General features: G+C 35.8%; 1 long non-coding RNA gene across 1 annotated transcript; it reads right to left on the minus strand.

The window, feature by feature from the left end:
* Nucleotides 1-2,733: 2,733 nt before the first annotated feature.
* LOC109827800 lies at nt 2,734-7,009 on the minus strand. Its single transcript, XR_002243510.1, has 2 exons — nt 6,817-7,009; nt 2,734-3,237 (listed from the first exon to the last, which is right to left on the minus strand). It is a non-coding gene; the product is annotated as an uncharacterized LOC109827800 (long non-coding RNA).
* Nucleotides 7,010-7,321: the final 312 nt, after the last annotated feature.

A 7,321-nucleotide genomic window follows, 5' to 3' on the forward strand; every position in this document is an offset into this window, starting at 1 on the left:
GTGGGTCCGGCCGGTGATGATGCTGCTGCTATTGACCATGAAGGCACGTCGGCTGATCATTCTTGAAACTCGTGGGCTCTCTTAGATATGTGTGATGGAGGAATTGCATTCGCTTATTCTTTGATTCATTAATTGGTTGAGTTTAATTGTCTACTTCTGCAAACTTTGTGCAATGTGGATTTCATTCCAAAGTTTGAATGAAATGATATTGGCTGGTTGGCTCTTTATCATTCTTGGTGACTAATTTTCTTGTTATTACATGTGTTCATGATCATTAAATATATATATATATATATATATTATATAATATATATAATATGTAATAGAATTTATAACGAACCTTAATGTGGGTAGGCAAATAGTGTGTCCACCAAAGTTTTTAACCACTCAGTATTGCTATGGGACTCCAGTGTATTATATAAAGGTGTTTTTTATGTATTAATATATGTGTGGCTAGAAACTTTTGGGGGTGGACATCAACTTAAGTTGATTTAGGAGTCTTGCTCTCTCCTCCTCCTCTCTCTCTCTTATAGATATATAGGTATATATTATATACTTACTATATATATATCATATATATATATATATATATATGATATATATATATATATAAGTAATTAAGAAATATGTGTATGCTTGGTACCAAGCCAAAAAAAGTTTGCTCGGGTAGTGAAGGGTGTTCAAAATCCCCCTCCACTCATTCAAATATGGGGAACATTATTCACATGGGGGTAATGAGTGGATGAGGAATGTGACACATCACTTACCAAGTATAAAATTTGTGTTGGTTACCAAAGCATACCCATATTTCTCTATATAAGAAACTCTCCTCTCTCTCTTCTTCTATATATATATATTATGATATACTATATATATATATATATATATATATATATATATATAGTACTATATATATATATGAACGGGAGGCTGAGCTGCCAGCGAGAAATTTTCCTATGCGGCGCCATGTGTCAAGCTCTTATTTGTTGACACTCATTTTATAGAAGATAATAGATTTTAGAGGCGTTTAAAATTTACAAAAAAATGAAGGGCTTTAGATGTAAAAAGATCATAAATCTCTAGTGTCTTTTCCTTAATTAAGCTTCGGTAATCCCAAAAAGCGAATAATTCCAAAATCTCATCCTTCATCCTCGTCATCCCCTTCCTTCCTAAATCCCAGACCTCACCGCCGATCTCCGCCCGAAAATCCCCAAAATTCCCCGAATCTACGCCGCATCTCTCGGGCGTCCCAGACCTTCACCGCCGCGGCCCTCGTTCACTCCCATCCCTCAGCACAACACTCGTCGCCCTCCCGACTCTGCGATTCCCCCCCCCCCCCGCCCCCGTTCATGCTCCGCAACGGAGACACCCTTCCTTCGTCGCCATTTGCACATAGTAAACCACAGAATCAAGAATGGGGCCATGGATGATAAATGTCTTAAGCTTGCTAAGCTAGCTGCCATTGCTGTCGACTTCCCTAAAACTGGGGTATTCGTTAATTTGCCCGCTTCTTACAAGCCTAAAGTCTATCCTGACTTCATGAACACGGATGAACACATAACATACAAATCAGAGAAGATCATTGGAAGATTATACCGAAAGATAAAATTTGCTTCTGATGAGGACAACTCTTCTGAGCTCATTTCATGATCTGCTTACGAGGACTTACCATATGATCAAGCTTTTGATATTTCAGAGGCATTTGATTATCTCACTGAAGCCTGGGAAACCAAAGTTCATATGATCGACAATTGAATGCATTGTTAGGGCAATTCAGAGTTGATAAAGAGGGAGAGGTTGTTACAGGGCATATTTGTTCTTTGGGAAGCTACAACAGCAGAAAACAAGGGGAGATCAAAGAGAGGCTCAAGAATGCATATTATGCACTTAATAAGAAATATAGACGCTCTTTTGAGGAGATTGGGGGCCATTTATCTCAGCTAAGTGATGACGAGAGGAATCGGATATATGAGAGTAAGGCAGCGGCATGGTATCAAGTGACTTACCACCCGAAATGAGTGAAGAAGTCTGTCGATGGCGGGAGGAATCAGATATACGGTGATTAGCTTGTTTATTTCTTCTCATTTCAACTATGCTTGAGACCTTGATTTGGTGATACATAGATGTTATGAAATAATAAAATTATAGGACAGGAATAAGGGAAGTGTAAAATAAATAAATAAATAAATAAAATTCTAACTGAGGGAAAATTGGAAGCACTTCTGTTGTCATGAGTATAGCTGAATTGAGAACTGGAGATCAGTTCAGCAAGAGGGTTTGAAGAAGAGGTTCATTGTAGTAGTTTACCTTTTTCTAGAAGGATATGAACCAGCACATCCAGTTACTAGAGCTATGTGAATGGTGATTTATTTCAATCTCTTAATGCTTGTTCATCACTTTATTTCAATCTTTTAATAATAGTTCATCATTTTTAATACTTGTGTATCACCCAGTCAAGCATCTACGGGCAATGCTCCAATCAAATTTATGCCTGAATTTGAGTTTTTACATCCTGCCAACCTGTAGTATGTGTACGGTTCACATCCTTGTAATGGATTATTGAATTCATGCATACAGGTAAAAAGAAGTAAATTTGACCTCAAATTTCTGCCTTAAGCTTAAAAAGAAGCTCCTGAGAGCAATTTGATTACACTTCCGCGGAGTCAACAAAGAGGAGCTATTAGTGAGAGGGTACACTATTACACGGTCATAAAGTTAGAATTTCCACGTGACTGATGAGGTAACAGGGGTACTCTCTTATGAACTATTTTACATTTGTCAAAAAGATCAAGAGAAAGTATCATACAGTGGGGAGGGAACTTTTTAGCATAAAAAACTAACACAACATTGATCCCTATAACTTTCGACATCCGAAAACATTACTGGAGTTGCTTGGTCTTGAGCCACCTACCGATGCAGTAAAAGTGGAAAGCGTGATTGCAAACTCCTGGTACAAAAGTTCACAATCAAATATCAATTTAACTCCTGGTACAAAAGTTCACAACGTCTAAATCAAACATTAAAGAAAAAATCAGTTCCTCGTTCATCAAGCTTGCCTATAACATGATTTCATTCCATCAAACATATGATCTTCATATTCATGCAGAGCATTGTATTCTGACACAAACAGAATGTTGGCAACTGCCTAAAATTCACAAACATAGCAAAGCTGTAATTTGTTTTTCAGATCCAAAATGACTTGCTGCTAGGAGTCGGATGATGAACTTCAAATTATGCCTGTATAAATAAACAAGAATCAGATGAATAAATAGAACTAGCTGTAAAAAAATGTTTCAATCAACTAATGTAAGTATCTTTTTGAACAATTAAGCATTAAAATACCTAGTTATTTGACGGGTTAGCAACAAGAGCATTAGTGCAACTACTTTTATAATGTCCCTTTTGACCACATCTGCCGCATGTCCTCTTTTTTATCTCTTTTTTTTCATGTGCTTGTTCAAGTCCCGATTTTAATCTGCTAATTGTTCTCGGTCACCCCTTATGTTTTGTAGACTCGAGAGGGTTACGAACAGTTATTTGAGGGAGTTTCTCAATAGTATGGGAAGGAGGAGTACTAGATTCAACCCGACTTGTAGCTTCAATCCCCTTGATTTGCTTAGCACTAATATCTTTTTCATATTTTTCCATCAAGTTAGAAAAAAAGCATCTATTTTATCAAAGACCATAGGTGATTCAGGTGCCCACTCCATCACGTTATTAAATTTTGCTCTCAAAGCCCAAGAGCGCAAAGTAGTCCATTGTTCTCTATTACTATTAAAGTTTTTCTCCAGCAACACATGAGAGACTCCAATATTACGGTGTCTTGCATTCATTGTCCATCTATGCATAATGTATTCTTGAGGAATTCTTACCAACTGATTCGATATCATAATATGAATGGCATGCCTACATAATATTCCATCAGTCTCAAACATAGCACATGTACATGTTATTCTCTGTTCATTTTGATTATAAACTACATTCTCCCATACACTTCTTTCAGTAGAGATCGAGCCAACTATGTATTTAGAAATTGATTCTTCTTTTCCGATCTCATCATGAAACAAAGATACAGAACCTTTAAGCTCATCCTGAAACCTCTCAAATATAGCTCTTGTATATAATTCTCCAGCTTGAATCTCAATCGGATAGTTTAGATGCATCACAGGCTTTGTATTCAAAGTAGCAAAATCTTTACTTAATTCTTGAGAACGACGAGACAATACTGCTTTATCATATTGCTCAACAAAATCAGGCAACAATGTTTGTGAGTTTATGTATGTGTCAAAGAAGGCATTTATACTTTCACTACGTTGGCTTGATGTCATTCCTGCAAAGAATGTATCTTTGAGATAGCATGAAACCCAATGTGTTCTTTTTCTGTACATGGTTTGTAACCAACCTTCCTCATTTTCTTCTATATTGAACTTTTCTTTTAACTCATCTCATTGCTGAATACATGTTTCAATTGTCTTGCTATGCCACCATCTATTAAAGTAGTTCGCAAACTCTTCTCAATGCAACTTTTGTAGAGATAATAAATAATCAACCATGTGTTTGCCAAGATGCCATTTGCAATAACGATGTCGAGTATTTGGAAACTCTTTGAATGGCATTGCATATAGCTTTGCCCTAGTCTGTAATAATAGCATGCGGAGCCACTCCATTCATACATTTAACCCACTCAGTAAACAACCAGACAAATGTGTCTTCTTCCTCATCTGCAAGTAGTGCACAACCAAATAAAGTTGACTGCCTATGGTGGTTAACACCGGTAAATGGAGCAAAAGGCAGTGCCAACTTGTTAGTTCTATATGTAACATCAAAAACAACAACGTCATGAAACTTTAAGAATGATGCCTTGGCCCGTCCATCTGCTCAAAATACACTCCTCATAGTTCATGTAGTATCTAATTCAATAGCAAAATAAAAATCTGGATCAAATGTCCTTTTATCTATGAATTTTTGAATGAGTAATATGCATTCATTACCCATGTTATTCTTTCTCTGCTTTCTGATATGATCACTACATTGTTGTGGTGTGATGATTTCCTCCCGATTCCCACTACCAACATTTATTACTCATGAAATTATTGCTGGCGGAAGCCCTTCTTCATGCAAATTATCAATCAGACTTTGACAACCTTTTGTTCGATGTTACTTTCGATGTGAATAATGATTCTTAACCTTATCTGGACTAGTCAACTCGTGATTTGTATGCTTATTAACAAGTTTGCTCACTATCCATGTTCCTTTATCAGTACGATTGACCCGCAACATCGCCTTGCAACCTACTCTAGTATCTCTTCGACGCTTTACTATTTTTCCATGCTCTCTCTTATCATTTGTAGATTTTAGACCCTCCTTATTACAAACAATTTTTTTTGATATGAGTTCTTTTCCTTCTTTCCTAGAGTAATTGCCTGAGCTTATACGAACACTGAATCCTTTTATTTTTGCATAATCATTATAATAATCATACACAGCAGTATATGTGGGAAATTCCATTCCAATCCATGGTTCCACAGTATTAGACTTGTCATTATCAATAGAATTTACATGATTAATTTTCTCTTGCTCCAACTCATGCTTTGTATTACTACAATCAACAAATCCACTTCCTTCCACATTTTCAGTCATCAAACTGTCTACATGAACATCAACCATATTGAAATTGACCTAAACAATATTAATCAATTTCCATTAGTATAATTACACCATCCAAAGATTGAAAATACATCAAACAGTTAAATAAAAAAATTAAGGAAATTACACAACACATGCAAAATTTTAGAAATTAAAATTAAAATTCAAGAACACAGAAGATGTAAGAAATTAAAGAAATCACACAATGATGATTATGATGGTCACTTGATGCTTTTAATTCTTTGTTATCATCCTTTAAGTCTGCTTAAAGAGCTTGAAAGCAATCGAAGCCCCTGGTTTTTGAATTGAAAACACACAACGATGATTATGATGGTACTTCAATAATAAGGTAAAAGGTAATGGCCAGTAAGAAAATTGCTCAATTACTTAAGTTTTTGATTCGTCGTGTACTCCTGACAAATCCCTCTTGCTTATTTTAAAGATATACTATGGGCAAGTGGGAGGTATTTTAAATTTATACCATCTAGAATGACAAATTGTCAAGAGATTGAATACTTTTGGCTTATTGTTTAAAGTCAAAAAAAAAAAAAAAAACTTAGAAGGAGATGTCTTCTGCACTTCTCATACCAACTGAAAACATGCAACACATGGATTTCATACACCCTAAGCCTGAGTTACGAACCTCAATTAAGCCGAGCAATCTCCGTTTTTTACCTATTTTGCTGGTTAATCAGAAAGAAAATGTTGATTCTATCCTTGCCAGGGACACAATGCTACAGATATAACTAGCTAGAAGCCATGGCATGCATGAAGTTGTATCACATCAAGGAACAAGCCAAGGTTTTCAATAATTTTCACTAAATCAAGAATGGCTGGAGGTCATCTAAATGAAAAATTAAAGAAATTATACAACACATGCAAAATTTTAGAAATTAAAATTAAAATTCAAGAACACAGTTAGATAGAGATACATACATTGAAACTTAATATCGAACAAAACAATTCAAGGGGTACATTGAAACATTAATAAATAAATAAATAGAGATACATACATCTTCATGTAAATAATTGTAGGAAATTAAATTTTCACATCTTAGAAAAAATGAGTGATTGTTTTCTTACAATTAGATGTTTTCTTACAGTGATTTCGCCGGTGCACATCTTAGAAAAAATGAGTGATTGTTTTCTTACAATTAGATGTTTTCTTACAGTGATTTCGCCGGTGCTCGCTTGGGGAAGGAGGGGATTTCGCCGCGCTTGCTTAGGGAAGGAGGGGATTCACTGGCGCTCGCTTGGGGAAGGAGGGGATTTCGCCGGCGCTCGCTTCCCTCGCCGGTGCTCGATTGGGAAAGGAGGGGATTCGCCGGCGCTCGCTTGGGGAAGGAGGGCAGCGGGATTTGGGAAGGAGGGATGGGTTTTGTTGCATAATTAGGAAAGGAAGATATTAATGAGTTAAGATTTGTGTTTTTTACATCTAGGACCTTTAACTTTTATAAATTTAACCACTTGAAAATCAGTTATTTCTATAAATGAGCATCCAACGAATAAGCTATTGATTCCATAGATTTGTGTTTGCATGATCATTTGCAAGTTTAATTTTCAGTAATTTTTATTCAAAGAATTTTGATGCTCTATTGATATGATTAATGCTGATATATATATATACCTACGCCTAGTGCTAATGCAGTTTGGGTTTTTAATTATTAAAAAAGAA

The sequence above is a fragment of the Asparagus officinalis genome, unplaced genomic scaffold (assembly GCF_001876935.1).
Source record: "Asparagus officinalis unplaced genomic scaffold, Aspof.V1 AsparagusV1_Un442, whole genome shotgun sequence".
Classification (NCBI taxonomy): domain Eukaryota; kingdom Viridiplantae; phylum Streptophyta; class Magnoliopsida; order Asparagales; family Asparagaceae; genus Asparagus; species Asparagus officinalis.